At 33.5% G+C, this 23,571-nt stretch overlaps 3 pseudogenes; all 3 read left to right on the top strand.

Moving 5' to 3' along the window:
• The first annotated feature begins 3,841 nt into the window (after window positions 1-3,841).
• On the top strand, window positions 3,842-4,824 carry LOC110258428 (olfactory receptor 4A47-like; annotated as a pseudogene).
• A 12,778-nt stretch (window positions 4,825-17,602) lies between these two features.
• On the top strand, window positions 17,603-18,521 carry LOC110258427 (olfactory receptor 4A15-like; annotated as a pseudogene).
• A 2,364-nt stretch (window positions 18,522-20,885) lies between these two features.
• LOC110258426 (olfactory receptor 4A15-like) lies at window positions 20,886-21,841 on the top strand (annotated as a pseudogene).
• The last annotated feature ends 1,730 nt before the right edge of the window (window positions 21,842-23,571 follow it).

Below are 23,571 nucleotides of genomic sequence, written 5' to 3'. Positions count from 1 at the left end.
CTGTAAGTCCTATTCTACAAGGTAATTATCATGGCAGCATCTCTGGAGATAGAGTCTACCGTTCAAATTATGACTAAGGTCCCTAATAATTTAATCAGATAAGAAACACCCTTGGAGATGCTCCAATTGAATAGACTCAATAATATGTGCTGCAGTTAAACATATATAACGTGTTTGCAGACCTTTGCCCTAACTTCAAAGAGTATTTGCCTGTACCAGTAATGTCTCAACTACCTTTTCCACAAATTAAAATGATTGACTCAAAACAATAAAGTATGTATACAAAATCATTCTTCATCCTCCAAGAAACCCAAAGCTCAACAATACAGAATGAAAACCAAATAGTACAACAGATTGAGTATCAAAATGCAGCAAAGGCTATTTCACTATTTCAATTTTATTGGTAAAACAAAAATAGCAATTTTTATGTAAACAATTCTTTCAAAATTTTCCCACCAATCAAAATGTTGATTGAACATTTATTTGTTAATAGGACAAATTCTGCCAGCAATGAATATTCTTAATCTCTATTCACAATCAAGATTCAAATTTCTTCTGGTAAAAGGGCATTCATATTCACTTTGAAAATTCTCACAAATTTGAAAAGTCATATTTTTCTGAAAGAATAACATAAATCAGATTTCCTACAATCATGGAAACAGTTCAAGGTCCAGTGATGGTACATGTATCTGGCCCTTCTGTGATTTCAAGATGGCATCCATGCATGAGACAAGGGAGGAGCCATCACCACCCAGAATGTGGCTTGAGTAACTGTCTCCTTATGTAAATAACCAGTAATCTTATACATAAGATTCTGAACTAGGCTTTACATTTTGCAGGAGTTCATTGGTGGTGTGAAATCTAGTCTTTTAAATGTTCCTCTATTTGACTCTCATGATCAGCCAAATTAGTTTGTGACTGCTAAGATATGTGGATATCAACTCTGGCGATGTAATACTCTTTTTGAATTCTTTCATATTTAAAGACCCAGAATAAATTTACCTTCTCTAACATGAGGTATACTTAGGAAATAATTTCAAACATAACCATTTGGGTATTTTTTTAACTTGGAACTATCGATTTATTCAGATTTAATTTCATTTCTCTTAGCAACATCCTTTAATAATAAAAAATAAGTATTGTGATTTTAGAAATTAAATTTATATCTAATATATTACCATTAGGTATTACTGTGAATGAAATTATTTTCTTTTTTAATGATTTATATTCTTTCCATTATAGCTAGTTTACAGTGACCTGTCAATTTCCTACTGTACAGCAAGGTGACCCAGTCACACATACATATATACATTATTTTTTCTCACATTATCATGTTCCATCATAAGTGACTAGACATAGTTCCCAGTGCTACACAGCAGGATCGCATTGCTAATCCATTCCAAAGGCAATGGTCTGCATCTGTTAACCCCAAACTCCAAATACATCCCATTCCCTCCCCCTCCCCCTTGGAAACCACAAGCATATTCTACAAGTCCATGATTTTCTTTTCTGTGGAAAGTTTCATTTGTTCCATATACTAGATTCCAGATATAAGTAATATCATATGGTATTTGTCTTTTTTCTGACTTACTTCACTCAGGCTGAGACTCTCAGGTTCCATCCTTGTTGCTGCAAATGGTATTATTTTTTCTCTTTTATGGCTGAGTAGTATTCCATTGTGTATCTATACATTGTCTTCCTAATTCAATCATCTCTCAGTGGACATTTGGGTTGATTCCATATATTGGCTAGTGGGAATAGTGCTGAAGTGAACATTCATGTTCATGTGTCTTTTTTAAGGAATGTTTTGTCCATAAATATGCCCAAGAGTTGGATTGCTGGATCATATGGTAGTTATGCATATACTTTTCCAAGGTACTTCCATACTGTTCTCCATAGTGGTTGTACGAAATTGCATTCACAACAAAAGTGCAAGAGGGTTCCCTTTTCTCCACACCCTCTCCAGCATTTGGTATTTGGGGACTTATTAATGATGGCCATCCAGAATGGTGTGAGGTGGTACCTCACAGTAGTTTTGATTTGCATTTCTCTAATAATCTGTGAAGATGAGCATTTTTTTCATGTGTTGTTGACCATTTATATGTCTTCTTTGATATTTTTTTGCTATTGAACTGTATAATTTATATATATCAGAGATTAAGCCCTTGTCAGTTGCATCATTTGAAACTATCATCTCCCATTCTGTAACTTGTCTTTTTATGGTTTCCTTTGCTGTGCAAAAGCTTATCAGTTTGATTAGGTCCCTTTGCTTTATTTTTGCTTTCATTTCTGTTGCATTGGGAGACTGACCTGAGAAAACATTTGTAAGGTTTATGTCAGAGAATGTTTTGCCTATGTTCTCTAATAGGAGTTTGATGGTGTCTTGTCATACATTTAAGTCTTTAAGCCATTTTGTGTTTATTCCTGTGCATGGTGTGAGGGTGTGTTCCAGTTTCATTGATTTACATACATTTGGGGATATTTTAAATGGCAGATATTTCTAAATCTTTGATACATTCAATTGATATGTTCTCTAAGCATTACTTGTTGATTGTTTAAAATCTAGAAGGTTATTTGACATCTATAGCACTTGAGTGACTTTCTAATTCTGTAGTAAGCAGGATGTTACTTCCATTCTTATTTTTATTTTGTTCACACCTGACTTTCAGCATTCTATTGTGTTTCTTGGACATTTAGATATTTTGTCCTTTTTTTGCCTTTTCTTCTTTTGTCCTTTCAGGGACACACCTGTGGCATATGCAAGTCCTCAGGTTAGGGGTCTAATTGGAGCTTTTGCTGCCGGCCTATGCCAGCGCCACAGCAACCCCAGGTCCAAGGTGCATCTATGACCTACACCACAGCTCATGGCAATGCTGGATCCTTAACCCAATGAGCAAGGCCAAGGATCAAACCCACAACCTCATGGTTCCTAGTTGGATTTATTTCTACTGTGCCATGATGGGAACTCTTGTTTTCTCCTTTAATTTTTTAATACACACACATTTAAACTGATGCTAGGGGGCAAATCAGAGCTACATCTGACAGCTTACACCACAGCCAGAGCAACATGTGGTCTGAGCCACGTCTGTGACCTACACCACAGTTCACAGAAATGCTGGATCTGTAACCTACTGAGTGGGCCATGTATCAAACCCAGATCCTCATGGATACTAGTTAGGTTCATTACCACTGAGCCACAACAGGAATACCATATATTTTGATTTATATATTTAATTTGTTAATTGCTTAGAGCTCTTCATCTGCTTTAGATATTAACTCTATTTATAACTTCTAAAATGTAAATCTTTTCCCCAAACTACTTTTGTCTCTTGACAATGTGGTATCTTTTCCTAAATCCTTGAAAAGTTTTGAAATTTCCAATATTGATATTGCAATATCAATGATTGTTTAAGAAGACTCTTCTATACATCATCTCCTTTATTAACTGGGAACGTAAATATGAAGTAAATCTTGCTTTAATCTTTTTATTAAAGATTTAGTTAATTTTTATATTTGTGAAAAATATTAGCAATTAGTACAATTTAATTAGCTTCCAGGTGGAAATACATTTGTGGAAGCTCATTTATTTAATAATGTGTCCTTTTCCCATGTTTGCTTCTAATTAGTTGCCTTTCCATTAAAGTTTAAGATTTTTGATGGTGGGGTCATTTTGATCAGCTTTGTATTATAATATTCGAAAGTACTGGAACATGATAAACCACAATGCCTATTACTTGAATGAATAAACAAATTAAACTAAGATTTCAGGAAGTCACTAGTAAATATTATATTTCTAGGTAATTTTGTCCTGAGCTCTGAAATAAAACATAGAGAAGAATCTATGGAACAAAGGACCAATGTACCTGAGTTTGTCCTCTTGGGGCTCATCCAGAGCATCCAGGGTCAGAAAATATTATTTGTCCTGTTCTTGCTCATCTACACTGTGACAATGGTGGGCAAAGGTCTCAATATCATGACTGTGCTGATCATCCCAACTCTGAATGCTCCTATGTACTTCTTTCTTGGCTACTTATCTTTTATGGATACTGTATATTTTATGACAGTCACACCAAATATTATTACAGACTTAATTTATGAGAATAAAACCATTTTACTCCTAGTTTGCAAGACCAAGCTTTTTATAGGGCACTTATTTGGTGATGCTAAAATAATATTTCTTGTAGTCATGACCTATGACCTCTATGTGCCCTTCTGCAAACCCTTGCATTATTTGACAATCGTGAATCAATGGGTGTGTTTTGCTGCTGCTATTGGCCTGGGCTGGTAAGTTTCTGCATGCTGTAGTATAGCCTCAGTTTATTAACAACCTTCCCTTCTGTGGCCCCAATGTCATTGACCACTTCATCTGTGACATGACCACTTATTAAAATTTGTCTGCACTGAAAACTACATTATTGGCCTCACTATTGTTGCCAATGATGGGGCAATTTGTATGGTCATATTTATGCTCTTACTCATATCCCATGGGGTCATTATTCACTCACTGAAAATCTTGGTGAAAAAGGAAGACACAAATCCTTATGCACCTGTGGCTCCCACATTACTGTTATGGTCCTGTACTTTGTGTCCTGTATTTTTATGTATGTGAGACCTCCTTCTACCGTAACCATTGATAATTCCTTGAATGTGTTTTACACTATTATCACTCCTATGTTGAACCCGTTTATCTATACTCTGATAAATGGAGAGATGAAAAATGCCATGAAGAAGCTCTGGACTAGAAAAAGAAAATTAAACTGTATGGGTATATTTCACCTATTTTCAATGAGGAATTGCAATTTCCAGGAAGGCTATGTGTCATAATTTAACTGCAGGAAATGTCTGCTCAGATTTAACAGCTTGGATACCATGAAAACATTTATTGTGTGAATAATTCCAATGTTCACAATATATTTTAAGTTGTTCATAATTTCCTAGTTCACAGTATGTATTTTATTTGAAACATTTTTAAGTTTCTCACATTTTTGTGAAAATATGTATAATTTTGTGTGTAAGTGTTTGTTAGGGTGTTGATTTTTGCTTTATATATGTCAAGTTATAGTTAGTACTATAAATTTTTAGTGGAAGATTTCCTGTATATTACTCTCCTAAATAATGTGATAGTTCCAGAATAAATAAGTTTATTACAGATATTGTCAAAATAAAATAATAAATAAGACATAAATATTTTTTTATTCCTCCCTATACTGACAGCCCATATTAATATTTGAAACATATATCTTATTTTTGTACCTGCAAGTAATTTATATTATTTTTTATATTTCTTAATAGTTAACAATGAAGAAGAATGATTTTTCAGAGTTGTAAGTTTTTTTCATAAAGAAGGTAAGTATATAAAAAGTATCTGAATGAACAAGATGTATGTTCATGAAAATACACAAACCTTTCTTATTTTTCCAAATGGGAAATCATATTTTCTCCTTAATTGGAACTGTTTTTCTGCCTTTATATTTTCATAAATATGACCCATTAATCTTCCCAGATAGTTTAAAATATCTAATAATTCCTCTGCTATTTTTCAATACCCCCATCTCAATTTTTGGTTATAATGTTTTATAGCCTTCTACAGAGACTGCAGCTCTGACTTTCATGTTTAAATTTAACATAATCCATAATACATGAGCTTCGAATATGCACTACAAACTTGACACCAAATATTTTGGGTGATATCTTTGTTAAGAAAGATAATGATACTATATGGCATTCTTATCTCTTTTATGAATGAAATACAGATTACTAGGAAATAAAAAGGGCAGATACACTGTATTATTTGATAGATGCATTTTTCATAAACCCTCTCTCTCCCTGAGGTAGGCATGAGACTAAGTAATATCTGCCTCTAATATGGTCAGAAGAGAGTGGTCAATGATATTTATTATTCTGCCTCCCTTATTTAGTCTGTATTCATGAGGGTCTAAGGCTACAGGGAAAATCAGTGCTTTTCACTGGCCCAATCTCTTATATGAAAAACCTTATATTCTGGTTTTTGTTACCATCAATAAAGTGGTGGTATTTGTAGGTGAGCTCTTTGGGAAATGACTAGATTATGAAAATGGAATCCTCATGAATGGGATTAATGCATTTATAGAAGAGAATCCAGAGATCTCACCTGAACTTTCTGCCCTATAAAGACACAGCAAAAAAGATGGCTGTCTCTGAACCAGGAATGAGATTTCACAAGATATGAAATCTGCTTGCATTGTAATCTTGGACCAAAGCCTCCAGAACTTTGAAAAAAAAAAATGTTGGTTCCTTAAGCTACTCTGTCCACAGTATTCCCTAATAGCAGCCTAAATGGACTAAAACAGAAATTTATTTAACTGTCTTTGTGTCCTTTGTTTCTTAGATAATATATGGGACACAGAATCCACTCCATAAACTTTGTCAATTACCTGAGTTCTTGATTTACTTGAGTCAGAATTTTTACTGATAAATTTTGTTTAATACTTTACTAATCAATATTTGCTACAAATATCTATTTTTCATGTTATTCATGCTATTTTAATGGGTGTTTTGTACATAAAGATGTTATTTAATATTATTTCATTTTTTATTTCTTCTGTAGCATCACTCTTGGAAAACTCTTCCTTCCACTGATTTTTATATATTTTAACCTCTTGTTTTTATGAATGATAACTTTTCAAAATACTTTATATTTTACCTATTTATAATTTAGTTTTGTTGTGATGAGGAAATCTCTAGCCTATTTTCCTCAAAGGGGTAAAATAACTTGCCAACAAAATTATTTAGTTTAATTAATTTGGAAGTTTTGTATTTAGTATGTAAGGTTTTACACTGCCCAGAAGATTTAATTCTGACATACTTTCTATGCCTCTTTCTCTTCCTCCTCCACACCTTCCCCAATTCCTCCAAATGTTAGGATCATTTTGCAAAGATTAAAAACATTCCATAGAAATATATTATGAGGAAAATGACATGTTTTAATATTTTGTTTTCCTGTCCAGAAAAACACACATACTATGAAGAACTGATTGACATCTCAATAAAATTTTACAGTCATCTCCATAGAATGTACATAGGTCTTGCCTTTTGGTTTTCATATTTAAAAAAGAGGACATATTTAGTTTTGATTCATATTTTCAATGAGCTGCTAAGAGAGGCCTAATGTCTTATTTTGGCATGAATTACAGCACAGTCCCCAAAGCTATGGCCATATATGTCTGTATCCAAATTTTCACTGGCCTGTATCCAACAACACCCAAGAATATATCCCACTACACACTCAGATCTGCATTTGGCCCCATGCAAATATCTATGACCACATATTCATACATATTTAATGATATATAGATCTGTATCCAGTTTCAGGTATGTGTCTATATGTGAAAACAACTGTATCTATATGTGACAAAACATGTATCAGTATGTGACCACTGACCTGAATGCATTTGTATATGTATATGAATATGTATTTGATGTGATCACACATGTCTGTGTATATCTATGCACAGGGCTGTATCTTACTATTCACTGACCCATATCTGAATATGAATTTAGGCAGAACTCAAGAGAAAAATTCCTCTATTCCATGAGGAATGGACTTGGTCACTCTCTTTCCTAAGAAAGGAAAGAGTATTTCCATCTCACACTGTACCTGAAAATGTACATTCCGTGTGGGTTAAAGATGGAAAAGTGAAAATAAAAATTTGAAAACATTGAAGAAAATTAGAATTTCAGGGCAGGGAAGGAATTGGAGAAGTACATGCAGACATCTTTCCCCCGAGTGAAATTTCCTTTCCTATGAATCACAGCATAGGTGGTGAATCCTTGATCCCCAACACATTCACATCAGCATCCAAGTGAATGAGTCCTTTAAATACTTATTGCTGAACTTCCAAATAGTTGGAAGATTTTCCAGATTTCTATATTAGCTAGCTATTTCTTCATGACAAATTATCCCAAAATTTAGTGACTTGAAACAAAATACTTATTATTTCACAGTTTCTGTAGGTTAGCACACTGAGTATGACTTGGCTGATTCCTCCTTCATGTTCTCTCACAAGGCTGTAATCAAGGTGCTGGCTCAGTCTGCAGTCTCACATGAAGTCTCAGCTGAGGAGGGATCCACTTCTTGGGTATATGGATGTTGTGAGTATTCAGTTTCTCAATATAAATGAAAAAAATAATTAAATTTTAATTCCAGATCCATCCCACTGCCCATGTACTTTATTTATGCATATGCTTATATACCCCTAAATATACTATTAATCTTTCTTTAAAATAACCTCTATTTAATTCATATAATTTATTCCCACTTTCCTCACTATTTTCTCTAAATTCTGATTTCCATATGTTGTTTTCTTCAATGTAAATAACTGATTTTTATATTTTTTGTAAAGAATGTCTACCTGCTATGATTTTTTTCCTACCCTCAGATTCTTAGCTAATTATTAAACTGCATACAGGCAAATTTTGACTACATTCAGCTCAGCCCCCCCCAAAAACAGTTCAAGTCTTAAAAATTAACCAGAAATTGTGGCATATTCTCAGTGTAGGAGTTTGGAAAAAGAGTTTGGTGCTCAAGTTCTACTTGTAGAGTGACTTATTAAATGCATGAGATTTTCTACTGAAGTCCAAGATGTGTCTCAGGAATACTGTCTACATACAAGGAGTAAGGGCTATAGTATAGGACTTTCAGGCATTCATTTACTGCCTGGACTGCTCCTTTTGCTTTTTATCCTTTTTCTTTTCCACCTTTTTATGGTTTCCAAACTGTTGCTATTCAGCTGGGTCAAAAAAGGCAATGAATATCTTCCTTACAATAATATAATTCTCAGGCAGAGCACTAAATGAACTTCAATCAAGTTCTTCTACTCAACTGAAAGGGATTGAGTGGATTTTCTGAGCATCAACTGATGTAAGGTCATATATGAGGGAAATAATTTTGTTTAATTCTATAGAGTCAAGAAAATCTTTATGAAATTTGTAACTCCCCAAGAAGGTAAAGCTTACTGTCATTCAATGGTTTTGGAAAAAATTTCAGCTACATTATCAAATATTTTGCCTGCCCCAATCTTTTTCTCTCCTCTTTCTGGAATTATAATTAAACTAAATGTGTGCTAGAGCTATGGACTATAACTTTTAAATGTCTTGCATGATATTTTCTGCATTGTCCATTGTATTATCTCCCTCTGCATTGATCTATGTATTCTCTTCTAATCTTTCTTAACATTTACCAATTCTCTGTTCATGTCAGTCCAATCTACAGTTAAACCCAATGATTACATTCTTAATTTCAATTTAATATATTTTAATTTTCAAATTTATTTCCTTCAATTTATTACCCAGCTTGGTCCTTAATTAGTTGAGCATACTAAGTTAATTTTAAAATGCTTGATTTTTATAGTTTGAATCACCGTATCTATTTCTATCACTTTTGTTTTTCAGTTAGGTCTTGTACTAGAGTATGCTTTACCACTTTTATTTTTGTGGAGGATTTCATATTTAAAAATTTGAAAGGTAATTCATATTTTATGATGTTTTCTTATTTGAGAAAATTTTATTTTTTTTCTAGCTGGCAGCTGAGTTTGAGGGAAAAAAATCCCATAAATCCTTAATCTAATTAAGCAATTAGATGATTCAGGCTAGGTTTGAGTTTATTTTTCATTTTTCCTTTTTTTAAGTTTTATTGAAGTGTAGATGATTTGCAACATTTTGATAATTTGTGCTGTAAAATAAAGTGATTCAGTTTTATATATATATACACATACACACACACACACACACACACATATATATATATACACATACACACACACATTCTTTTTTATATATTTTTAACCATATACGTTATCACACTATAATGGATAGAGTTCCCTGTTCTATGCAGCCGGCCCCCATTGAACACCCATTCAATATGCAATATTGCTCATATACCAAAACCCAAAACTCCAATCAATATCTCTCCTCCACCCTTCCACTATGGTAACCATAAGTTTATTTTGAAGTGCATGAGTCTGTTTCTGCTTTGTAAATAAGTTTAATTGTATCATTATTTTAGAATCCACATATAAGGGATATCATATGGTGTTTGTCTGTCTTACTTCACTTAGTATGATAATCTGTAGGTCCATCCATGTTGTTGCAAATGGCGTTAGTTCATTCTTTTATATGGCTGAGTAATATTCCATTTGGATATATTTAGACATCTTCCATTCTTCTGTTGATAGACATTTAAGTTGCTTTCATTTCTTGCTATTGTAAATACTGCTGCAATGAATATTGAGGTGGGTTATGTTTTTAATGAAAATCTCAGGATATATGCCCAGGAGTGGGATGGTTGATAGTCCAATTTTTCTTTTTTAAGGAACCTCCATACTATTCTCCATAGTGGTTTTAACCATGTACATTCCCACCAACAGCATAGGAGAATTCCCTTTTCTCCACATCCCCTCTGGCATTTACTGTTTGTAGAATTTTTGATGATGGCTATTCTGACCACTATGTGGTGATACCTAATTATAGTTTTGGTTTTCATTTCTCTAAAAATTAGTGAGATATCAAGCATGTTCTCAAATTTATTCAGATTTTTTAAAAGGCTGAGCCTCTGGCATATGGAAGTTCCAAGGCTAAAGGTTGAAATGGAGCTGCAGCTGCTGACCTATGCCACAGCCACAGTAATGCTAGATGTGAGCCACATCTGATACCTGCACTGCAGCTTGTAGCAATACTGGATGCTTAACCCACTGAGCAAAGCCAGGGATCAAACCTGCATACTCATGGGTAGTAATCAAGTTCTTAACCTTCTGAACTACAATAGGAACTCCTAGATCTTCTGTTTATTTTTGATTGGATCTTTTTTTAAATATAGATATGCATAGGTTGTATGTGTATTTTGGAGATTAATACCTTGTTTGTTGCTTTCTTCACAAATGTTTTCTCCCATTCTCTGTGCTGCTTCTTTGTTTTGTTTATGGTTTCCTTTGCTTTGCAAAAGCTTTTAAGTTTAATAAGGTCTCATTTGTTTATTTTTTGTTTTTATTTTCATTACTCAGGAGGTGGATCAAAAAATACTGCTGCAATTTATGTAAATGAGTGTTCTGCCTATGTTTTCCCCCAAGAGTGTTGTAAAGACCAGTCTTACACTTGTGGTTTTTATTATTAGCCCTTATCTTTATCAAAATGAGAACCTCAAATTCAGGGTGAGGTGTCTGGCTTCTATTCTTTCAAAATATTGGCCACACAAATTCCTTGACATTTTTAGTTTTCTAATGATTTCAGATACATGCACTTTACATTTTCTAGGTCTTCTAGCGGTTCTTATTAAAATAGTTGGTGCAAAACAAGTCATTCATGCTTTCCATATGATAAATATTATATCTTCATTTAATTTTCCAGTTTTACAGTATACATAGTTCACAAAGAATTACTGTGGGTTATTACATATTTTGAGGCAATGTCTATATCATATTGTCAGTGTATTATACTTATTGGGACACATAAATTCAGCTTATGGGCTATTGAAAACATTACTTATCTAGCAAATATTTTAATTCACTCAGAGAGAAGCTAACATTAGTAGCTATTAGAATTCAGCTGGAAGGGACACAATTATAACTATGCATATATTAGCTCTCTAGCTGAGTCATAATTTAGTTCACAGTAATCTAGTTCATATCAGGTAGTTTTTCCAAATGAGAAATAAGTTCTCAATTTTTGCCTCCTACTGGTAAAAGAGGAACTGGTGCTTATATGTACTCTTTAAATCTTAGACATACTACATGTAACATTTGTGTTTGTTGCATTTCATCCACTTATTAGTACGCAAAAAACCACAAACTTTGAAAAAAAATAATGGAATATAGTTGACTTACAATGTTTTGTTAGTTTCAGGGGTACAGCAAAAGGAATCAAATATATATATATATATTTATATATCCATTATTTTCCCATATGTTAAAAACCACCAACTTTTGATGGGTCTCTGCACATCATAAATATCTTCAACTGGTTCACAAATATATTTGATTACACTTTGTCTAAATCACTTATTAAACAGAAAATGTAATATTAAACTCAATATATGTAATATCAAACTCAATATGATCAGTGGAGCCCATTGCAAACAAAACTAAGGAAATAATAGTGGAAGCCCTCAGAGATTTGATGTAGGGGTAGGCGTTTTTTTTAAGAAAAGCAAGTCCTTTCTTGTAGAAACAGTAGCTTCATTGGTACTAGATTGAAATTAAGGATTGGATTAACTAATTTAAAATCCTTACAATTTCAGCGGACAGAGATTCAGGCCTGACCAACAATATCTGCTTTAACTCTGAACTTCAGAAATGTGATTACTTGTTTTTTCAGGAATTGACTGTCTACTTCCATTACCTCCTCAGACCCAAAGCTCTACATCTAAGCCTAAGAGTCTCTTGATCAGAGGCTCAGATATCTAGACTATGGACCATTTTTGTTGAATATATTGTTGGATGTGTTTCTCCCTTCATTTCTGCTGCAATATATTTGCCTTACCTAAAGATTTCCTAACATGAAATTCATAAATTATTCATTTTCTTTCTTTTCAACTTACAGACTTTTCATATATTTGGCTCTTTGCTTCTCTGTTTTTTTTTTTTTTTTCAAGATCCTAATATTTTTTCTCTAGGATTTTTACTAGGAAAGAAAAGTGTCCAGTATTTTCCTTTATTTGAATATGTTCCAATATTCCAACAAACTAACCTATAATGAGCTTACATTCTCTTTCATTTAAAACAGTAATGATACGAAGTTATAAGCTGTGTCTGCACATATAAATGGAATATTATTATTTTTCTGATACGATGGCCCAAGAAATTTCTTAAAACTCACATTTCTACCCAGGGTGTGATTTACATTCATTTGGTATCTAGTTTACCAGATTTGCTGTTGTTATATTTTCTTTGCAAAGAGTTCCTTCATTTCTTATAAGAAATAATGTTTGTTTCTTTCTTACAAGAAACAAAGCTTTGTTTGTGGAATTTTCCCAATTTTATGAGATGAAGTTGGGTAGAGACCAAAATATGCTTTTAATTAAGAGAGAAGAAGCCTTAGGGATAAGCTATTTAAATGACTAAAAGCCTCAAGAATTCTACCACTACCTGTGAAAACTCTCAGCTATTGGTTCTTCCAGGAAGTTAAAATCCCAGTATTTCTCTTGTTAGGTACCATTTCTCCTGTCAGGTATATAGAAAGATTAACAGCCAGAAATATGAATGTTATCCTAAATCCTCAACCAAAGTAATGTAATTTTTGATTGCCTCACTGCAATTGAGGATAAGTAAAGTCAAATAACTAATTTCAGTGTTAATTTTTTTAACCATCCTGTAATGGGCTTGATCAAGTTAGTTTCCTCTAATTAGGCCAGTTTTACATAGTCATACAAACAGCAGATTTGTTTTTCTTTGAAGAATTTTTGTAGCAGGTGAGAATGTTCAAATATCTTTGCATAGTAAATTTTATGTTATATTTCATTGTTTTTATATTCTAGGTATCCATATCAGAACATTCTATATTTATCCAAAAATTTTGAGGCGATGGGGAGCCTGTGTGGTAATATAGAAAGTTTGGCCAATTGAAATTATTTATAGATCCACCACTTAACCATGTATTACTGTGTGTTCTGTGGTCATGCATAGACATGTGAGGTATCTGCAGTTACTCACAGTAAGAGGAGCACTGGTTTTAAAGACCAAGGAAAAACCCAAGAGGTGAGTTCTTAAAATAATTGACAATGGATAATCACTGAAAATGCATGTGATATACTTAAATATAGCTAAATTCTTTAATATAATATATTTTCATTGAAAGAAGTCTGAATTGAAATTTAGGCTAGCAGAACAAAAAAACTAACCACGTTATACAAAATTTATTTAATTTTTGTATTACTCCCTTACAGATATTTATTGTTATTTTTGTCAAATAAAAAAAACCCTGTAATATATTACAAATTAATTACTGGATTGATAATCTTGTTCATGAGTTATTATTACTTTGCATGATATGTTAATATTTAGTAAGTAATAATCATTAATAAAAATTAGTAAATGATAATAAAAGTTAGTAATAGTAACTTTTAGACATTTAAATCAGGGAATTTTAAATTGTGTATTATAATAAGTGTGTTAGAATATAAAGTATAATATGCCTATTCTATTCTGGCAACTTGATATGGGTCTTTATACATGAAATTATCAAAGTAACAATGTTTGTACATAGTCATAAAGAAATTAATGTTCAATGTTGTACCTTGCTTTCTTTTAGTTAAATAGACATAAAATTGTTATTGTAAAGAATAGTATTTTTATATTTTACTGTATCTTTTTAAGAAAAACATATTCTTATGAAGCTATGTTAAATTATGTTTTTTTTAAATAAGGATGCTTTAACTTAGTGGTTTAAGCTGAAAGCCTAGCAGTACTATCAAATATTTCATGAATTATATGATGGAAAATAATAATATACCTAATTTTTATGTGAAAATATATAACTGTTTAATAGAAGATTTATCCTGGTGAAATTCAACATTGATGGTTAATATGGGTAAGGATGCAAGAGGCTGCAGAAAGTATGGTGTGAAAAAAAATTGGATATAGACTATATTATGCCCTCTGTTCTCCAAGAGCTATGCCTTATCAATGTATAGCTTCACCAATGATAGAACTCCCAAATCAAATTGGGAGAAGTTATGTGAATGAATCATATTGAATGTTTATTGCAGCTGGCTTTTAAAGAAAGCATGAACTTGTTTCTGTATATTTCCAACTACACCAAATATATCTGGACAGTATTGAATTGTCTGCATTTGAGGTTTGGTGATTTTGTAACTTTCCTGAGCAGTGAATAACCCAAAATTTGGGTTTGTTTCTATAGTTTTATGGTTCTCTCTTGTGTAATTGTGTCCTTACTATTAGATGTAGGTATCAAAGCTTTTTTTCTCTCTCTTTTCTTTACTCAGATGTGCTCATGCTTATTTGTTATGACTTCCTAAGAAGCCTCTTGAGCAACCCATGGAAGCCTAAGAGGATTGGGCTTCCAGCACATCCTCACTAAAAAAAATCTGAAGATTTTTTAATAAAGAATATAGGCTTAATTATCACATTAATATTCTTATGAGTTGAGAGTATCCATTTCTTAAATATAATTTTCCATCCTGATTTGATTATTCTTTTCTTTCATATCCTCCTTTTTTCTTGATTATTCTACTTGTTTCTAGTCAAAATAAATTATATCACAAGTAAATATTAAACTAGTATATAATAATAAAGATAATTCCTAAGGCTTATGATATTATCCTACGACCAAATAGGGGTTTGTGAGTTATAAGCATAATGTTCTTTTAATCCTGGACTTTATCTATAATTCTTATCAAATGGACAAAATCCATATGATTTGTTCTGATGCAATGTTCACAGAGAAGCACTCAAAGGCATTAATAATCCTTATTATATATTATGCCTTTACAGGTGCTAGGGAGAGGTCCAGGTACTTTACTTGCAACAAAATAACAACCCTAAGAAGTGGGCATTATTGGTATCCTCATTCTAAAAACGAGGACATTGAGGCAAAAAGAGATTCATTATGTTGCTCAAAGTCACCTAAATAGTACACAATGAGAATGGAATTTCAAACACAGGCAGTGCAGCTCCAGAGCCCACATGATGCATCATTGCACTCTTACTTTCTTTCTAAGGATGTTTGGGATTTTAATTTGTAATAACCTAAATGAGAACCATGTAGCCATTATTTGGTTTCTGTAACTATCAAATCCCTTTACTTTACAACTTGCTAGGTTTTTTCAAATACTAATGAAAAATGTGAAAAGTTTTATTTAATTATAAACATATTAATAAATAAAAATATCTTATCAGAATAAGCTAACTGCACAATAAGTATCACAGTTACACTGGAAAGTATTCCAAGATCACCTAGTTTATTTTCTTTCTTTTCTAATGAGCAAATTGAGACAATCTTGCAATTATATTTAGAAAATAACTCAAGTCCATGCTTTCTTACACTGACCTTGTATATTTCAGTATGCTGAAATCTGAGCACTGAAGTTGTATTTTTTTTCTTTTTGAATTTTCTAGGGCTGCTCCCACAGCATATGGAGGTTCCCAGGCTAGGGGTCTAATCGGAGCTGTAGCCTCCAGCCTACGCCAGAGCCACAGCAACAGGGGATCCGAGCCGCGTCTGCAACCTATACCACAGCTCACGGCAATGCCGGATCCTTTAACCCACTGAGCAAGGCCATGGATCGAACCCACAACCTCATGGTTCCTAGTCGGATTCGTTAACCACTGAACCATGATGGGAACTCCCTGAAGTTCTATTTTTGAGTGCTCTCAGTATCTAAGCATTTTAAATAAAACCATGTTCCATTCTCATCTGCCTCTTTATTTAGTGTCTACGATCACCTTCCTCACTATCTACCTTGCCCCAATCATTTTGAAAATAAATACTAGCTGCTAATGTGTTAATGTAATTGTTGGTAATATTCATGAGTCAGTTCAATTAAAAAACATTTTCTGACATGTCTTATGTACTTACTGTATGTGTGTTAAGAGCTGTTGAACAGGTAAAAATTAAATGAAGAGCACTACAACTCCTTAAAAATCTGATAGTCAAAGAGTCAGACCAAGTAAGTATAGCAATAGGGAACAGTGAGACAAATAATTTTCTAGTTTTCAGATAAACTTCTAGTGTCTTGAACTTTAATGAGAGATTCATGAAGACCAAACAGCCTTTGAGACATGAAATATTGAGTATCTAATAGTGGGCTATTAGTATCTAATAGTATCTAATAGTATTCCCATAGTTTTATGGGAATTATTCCAGAAAAGATGTTATTTCTGGTGCTGTATAGGTTCATTTGTAAAGGTACTCAGTGCAAAATGCTACCATCTTGAAGGACTGACTCTCTACCAATTTTGATTCATGATCACCACCAGAGTATATTTTTGGAGATACATTGCTGTCTTCTATGCCACAATGTGACATATTTTCAGCAAGGTTCTAGTAAATGTATGGCTGTCTGTTGACCCTTAGATCGCTCTTCTCTACAAAAGATCCACTAAGACATAGAAATATAACATCTTCCTTTTACCCCCAATGAAACCACATGAGGAGAAACCAAGTGTTAAAATTAAGTGGAAAAATCAAGCACCTGCAGCATGTAGAAGTTCCCAGTCTAGTCAAGCTAGAGGTCAAACTGGTGCTGCAGCTGCTGGCCTACGCCACAGCCAAAGAAATGCAGGATCTGAGCTATGTCTGTGATCTACACCACAGTTCAAAACAATGCCAGATCCTTAACCTACTGAATAGGACCAGGGACTGAATCTGCATTCTCATGGATACTAGTCAGTTTCATTTCCTCTGAGTCACAATGAAAATCCCAAATAAAGTTTTAATGGGCTTATTGGAAGAAGAACTCAATATATATTTATTGTGTGCAAATCACCATAGAAGATGAAGTGATGAAGATGTGGTCCATAATATAACAGTGATATTAATTGTCATGTTCACAATCTCATTACAGTTACAGGTATCCTGACCTCTCATCTCTGAAACAACATTTAAAGAACACAAAATGGGACATAGTAACAATGTAACACAATTTGTTCTCTTGGGCCTCATTCAGAATCCTGAGGGGCAAAAATCATTATTTATCCTATTTTCACTTATCTACCTTGTGATGATTTTGGGTAACTTGCTCATTTTGGTGACTCTTTTTGCTAGCCCCTCCCTGGGCTCTCCCCTGTACTTCTTCATTGCCTATTTGTTATTCATGGATGAGGTTTATTCCATGGTAATTTTCCCCAAACTGATTACAGATTTACTCTGTGGTAAAAAGACAATTTCCTTCCCAGTTTTTATGGGACACCTCTTTCTAGACACTTGTTTGGGGGTGCTGAGGTCTTCATTCTGGTGGTGATGTCCAATGATCACTATGTGGCCATCTGTAAGCCACTGCACTACTTGACCATCATGAATCAACAGGTGTGCATCCTGCTGCTGTCAGCGGCCTGGGTTGGAGGTTTTACACACTCAGTGATTCAACATCTCCTTTTGTGGCCCCAATGCCATTGACCACTGCATTTGTGACATATACCCACCATTGGTACTTGCCTATACTAATACTTCCATTGCAGGTTTCAGTGTTATTGCCAATGGTGGAGCAATATGCATGGTCATCTTTCTCCTTCTAACATCCTATGGGGTCATCCTGAATTCCCTTAATACTCAAGGTCAGGAAGGGAGCCACAAAGCCCTAACTGCCATTCCCATATTATGGTGGTGGTCCTCTTGTTCCCTGTATTTTCATGTATGTGAGACCTGTTTCTAACTTTCCCATTGATAAATCCATAGCTGTGGTTTATACTGCCATCACTCCCATGTTGAACCCTTTAACATACACATTGAGAAACTCGGAGATGAAAAATGCTATGGCAAAACTATGGCATCAAGCTTTTTCTGTAGGTGGAATAAGAATATGTTGCCCATACTGAACACAGCTGTTACTAATCCTAAAGCAGCAAATAGGCCGTAAAGTCTAACAATGGATGACTTAGTCAAATCAATGGGCTCAGTAGAGATGCTTTTCTTAATTAAAAAAATAATACAGTAGAATAAATTGTATTTGTGGTTAGAATCAATATTATAGAGAAATTCTTCAAGTTTAATAGGAGGAAGAGTTATTCATCCTAATAAAAGGAAAATAAATGAAGTTTATCTTATAATTTTATATTTTTTAGTTCATTTTAAAATTGGACCTTAGAAGAAAGTGTATTATCTTTTCAAAAGTGGAAAACAAGCTACCTTTAAATTTTACTTTCACACAAATGATTGGGAAACAATTTGGCTAGTATTTAGAACAAATTTCTGAGATTAAAAATGTGATTTTTAAATTTTAAATTTCATTATCTTATCAGTGCAGAAATTATTTTAGCTGCATTAGGCATTTGTCTTTAAAATGATATCCACTCTTCACATCAATGTTCATGCATTTATAGTTTAAGGTATTTAGAATGGAGAAGGAAACATGTTTTGTTAGACACTGTCAGTAAGAAATTCTGTTAGATGAAATGTGGTTGATGAGGAAAATGGAGTCTATATCTTGATTATTAAAATATAAAGTCATATTAATCCAAATTATAAACATATTTTAAGGCTTGCCCTCATGAGTCATTATGTGTATTTTTGCCATTCTTCAACTAGACAAATTTTCTGATGTTGTCTTAATGATTCTGAAGATCTGGGTAAAGAAATGTGTTTATATTTCTTTATAAATATGTGTAAATGTGTTTATATTTCTTTATAAAATCATATTTTCTTTATAAAAACATTTATAAATATAAATGTGTTTATATTTCTTTATTTTTAATTTATATAGTGCTTATAATTTATCAGTTTTTGGAAATCTTTAATTTCATTATCTTATTTAATGCCTAAACCATCCTATGTATTAGATATTATTATATTTCATTATAGAAACAATGTTGGTTTAACTTACCCAGGTCACACACTTGGTAAATTAAGGGTCAAATTACAAAGCACAGGTTAGAAACTGAGTTCTCAAAAAATACACTGCAGGAAATTAGGGCCACTCTTGCAATATTTATTTAAGACAAAAAACTAACAGAGACTATATCTAAGATAGTCAATGCACCATCCCTGATAGATGTTTTTGCATATATTTCCCCAAAGACCATTCATCTATACTCAGGATTTAGAGATAGCATTTGTCCTTTATATAAAAGAAATTTACTGAAAATGCAATGTTTCTTTAAAATTTATCTTTTTTTTTAATCTAATGAGCTGGTTGAGTGTTTATTAAAACCTCAAAATTTTTGCTGCATCATTTTAATGGTCACTATCCAATTATTAAAAAAAGCTATAGGTTACATGGGAAACAGATTTTAATATATAGACAGTTAAATGGAAACATACTTAGGCATGAACTGTGATCATATGTTTCAAAGGGATCTGGACTGAAACTTAAAATTTCAGTCTATAATATGCTGTATATTGCAGATTGGAACTTTTACTTTGCTGATTTGTTTTTCCACCTTATGTTGTTGAATTTGGCATAGTATAGATCTACTTATTTTATTTTATTATTTGTCAATGTGGAATAGTTATAAGTTATGAGTTTTAAAACTCATTTTAAATAAAATTTAGTAAGTATATAATGAGCAGGCCTGATATGCCTTGTTCTTTCACTGCTGCTTGATTTACTCAAGTTTTGGAGCTCATAGTGACTCAGAAAATCTGCTAGCTAAAATTTGTGTCAAAAATGTGATGACTTACTCAACAGTGTTTGCTCCACAGTACCCCACACAGCGTATGTCTTTAGAAAATAAGACATTGGCATCTACTTTCACATTGGCATCTTTTTTCTAATTTGAGCTACATGCTTAGGTATTATTTACATAAATATATAAATATTTCATTGGGGTTGAGATCATTTTTGTAGACCTCAGAAGGTCAAAATGCACTCAAAAAAAGAAAAAAATAAATGATACATTAAGTTTAAAAATCCTATTTTTGTGAAATACTGAGGAGAAATCAGCTTTCTTGTCATTTAGTATGTAATCTCACAGACATGCCCATACACATACCCACCCAATTAAAATGCTGAGGTCTCATCCCTCTAGCTGAAGCAAAGAATTTGGGAAAATGAATGGTGTAGTTGTGAAAGTAGATGCCAATGTCTTATTTTCTAAAGACATACGCTGTGTGGGGTACTGTGGAGCAAACACTGTTGAGTAAGTCATCACATTTTTGACACAAATTTTGCAAGCTTTTCAAATTCATTATTAACACTTTTGTTTGCAGCCTCTGACACCTGATGATCACCTTCAGGATAACACATGGAAAATAGGAACAATGTGACTGAGTTTGTCCTCCTGGGGTTCACACAAAATCCTGAGATGCAAAAAGTTGAATTTGTCACAATCTTACTCAGCTGCATTGTGACCATAGTGGGCAATCTCCTTATTCATTGTGACCATCGCAGCCAGTCAGTCACTGGGCTCCCTCGTGTACTTTTTTCTGGCCTATTTATCATTTATAGATACTATCTATTTCACAACCATTGCTCTCAAAAGGATCATTGACTTATTTCATGAGATAAAGACTATTTCCTTCCAGGCTTGTCTGACTCAAGTCTTTATAGATCATTTATTTGCTGGTGCTGAAGTCATTCTCCTGGCTGATGATGGCCTATGATCAATATGTAGCCATCTATAAACCTCTCCATTAATTGATCATTATGAATTGGTGGGTATGTGTTCTAATGCTGCTGGCGGCCTGGACTGGAAGCTTTCTACATGCCTTGGTTCACTTTCTTTTTATTTATCAGCTCCCTTTCTGTGGCCACAGTGTCATTGACAACTTTGTCTGTGACATGTACCCCTTATTGAGATTTGCTTGCACCAATACCATCTCATTGGACTTTCTATGTTAGCTAATGATGGGGAAATTTGCACTGTCATCTTCTTCATTCTCCTGGTTTCTTATGGGGTCATATTACATTCTATTGAGATTCATGATTTGGAAGTGAATCACAAAAGCCTTCCATAACTGTGCATCCCATATAACTGTAGTCATTTTATTCATTGTTCACTGTATATTCCTGTATGTCAGGCCTGCTTCTACCATTACAATTGATAAATTAATGACTTTTGTTTTAACTTTCATCACTCCCATGATGAACCCATTAATCTATACCCTGAGAAATGCATAAATGAAAAATCCCATGAGGAAACTTGGGAGTAGAAACATGACATTAGGTGGAAGAGGGGTGCAGGTTTCGTACAAAACATGATGTTCATTCTTTCACAGAATCAAGGAATCCTTTTTTTTAATATCTATATTATAAATCCATGTCATCATTTCTTTTTTTTTTTTTTTTTTTGTCTTTTTGCTATTTCTTTGGGCCGCTCCCATGGCATATGGAGGTCTCCAGGCTAGGGGTCTAATCAGAGCTGTAGCCACTGGCCTACGCTAGAGCCACAACAACTGGAATCCGAGCCGTGTCTGTAACCTACACCACAGCTCATGGCAATGCCAGATCTTTAACCCACTGAGCAAGGGCAGGGACCGAACCCACAACCTCATGGTTCCTAGTCGGATTCGTTAACCACTGCGCCACGACGGGAACTCCGGAATCCTTTTTTGTAAGTTGCACCATTTAAAAAAATAATTTCCTTTGGGATATATAGACTACATGTTTCTGAAAGAGCTATATAAATTAATCTTTATTTAAATATAATATATTGCAGTTCTTAGAGACCAGGAGAATTGTATAGGTTTAATCTCTTATATATATAATCATATTGCATTAAGATTCTTTCTTTAAATTTTTTTAGTGTTATTTCCCCAATACATTTTTTTCTACTATACAGCATGGTGGCCCAATTACACATATGTGTATAAATTTTTTTTACATTATCATGCTCCATCGTAAGTGACTAGACATATATCTCAGTGCTACACAACAGGATGTCATTGCTAATCCATTCCAAAATCAATAGTTTGCAACTATTAACCCCAAACTCCCAATCCATCCCACTCCTTCACCCTCCCCCTTGACAACCTCAAGTATATTCTCCAAGTTCATGATTTTCTTTTCTGTGCAAAGGTTCATTTGTGCTATATATTAGATTCCAAATATAAGTGATATCATATGGTATTTGTCTTTCTCTTTCTGACTTATTTCACTCATGGTGAGAGTCTCTAATTCTATCTATGTTGCTGCAAATGACATTAATTTGTTCCTTTTTATGGCTGAGTAGTATTCCGTTGTGTATACCACATCTTCCTAATCCAATCATCTGTTGATGGACATTTGGGTCGTTTCCATGTCTTGGCTAATGTGTATAGTGCAGCAATGAAAATGCAGGTGCATGTGTCTTATTCAAGAAAAATGTTGTCCAGATATATGCCCAAAAGTGGGGTTGCTGGGTCATGTGGTACTGGTATAGATTTCTAAGGTACCTCCATACTGTTGTCCATAGTGGTTGTACCAGCTTACATTGCCACCAAAAGTGCAGGAGGGTTCCCTCTTCTCCACAGCCCCTCCAACATTTGTTATTTGTGGATTTATTAATGATGACCATTCTGACAGGTGTGAGGTGATATCTCATGGTAGTTTCATTTGCATTCCTCTAATCAGAGATGTTGAGCATTTTTTCATGTACTTGTTTTCCACCTGTATGTCTTCCTTGGAAAACAGTCTATTCAGGTCTTTTGTCTATTTTACAATTGGGTTGTTGGCTTTTCTGCTATTGACGTGTATAAGTTGTTTGTATATTTTAGAGGTTAAGCCCTTGTCAGTTGCCTCATTTGACACTACTTTCTATCATTTTGTGAGTTGTCTTCTTGTTTTCTTTTTGGTTTTCTATGCTGTGAAAAATCTTGTCAGTTTGATTAGGTCCTATTGGTTTATTTTTGCTTTTATTTCTGTTGCTTAAGGAAACTGATCTCAGAAAATATTTGTAAGGTTGATGTCAGAGAATTTTTTGCCTTTGTTCTCTTCCAGGAGTTTGATGGTGT

The sequence above is a fragment of the Sus scrofa genome, chromosome 10 (assembly GCF_054392235.1).
Source record: "Sus scrofa isolate SSC_HxYL_T2T_F1_AM1 chromosome 10, Sscrofa_HxYL_maternal_Yorkshire_Landrace_v2.0, whole genome shotgun sequence".
Taxonomy (NCBI): Eukaryota; Metazoa; Chordata; class Mammalia; order Artiodactyla; family Suidae; genus Sus; species Sus scrofa.
Note: the sequence above shows the minus strand (reverse complement) of the source record. Positions and strands in the feature narration are given on the sequence as shown.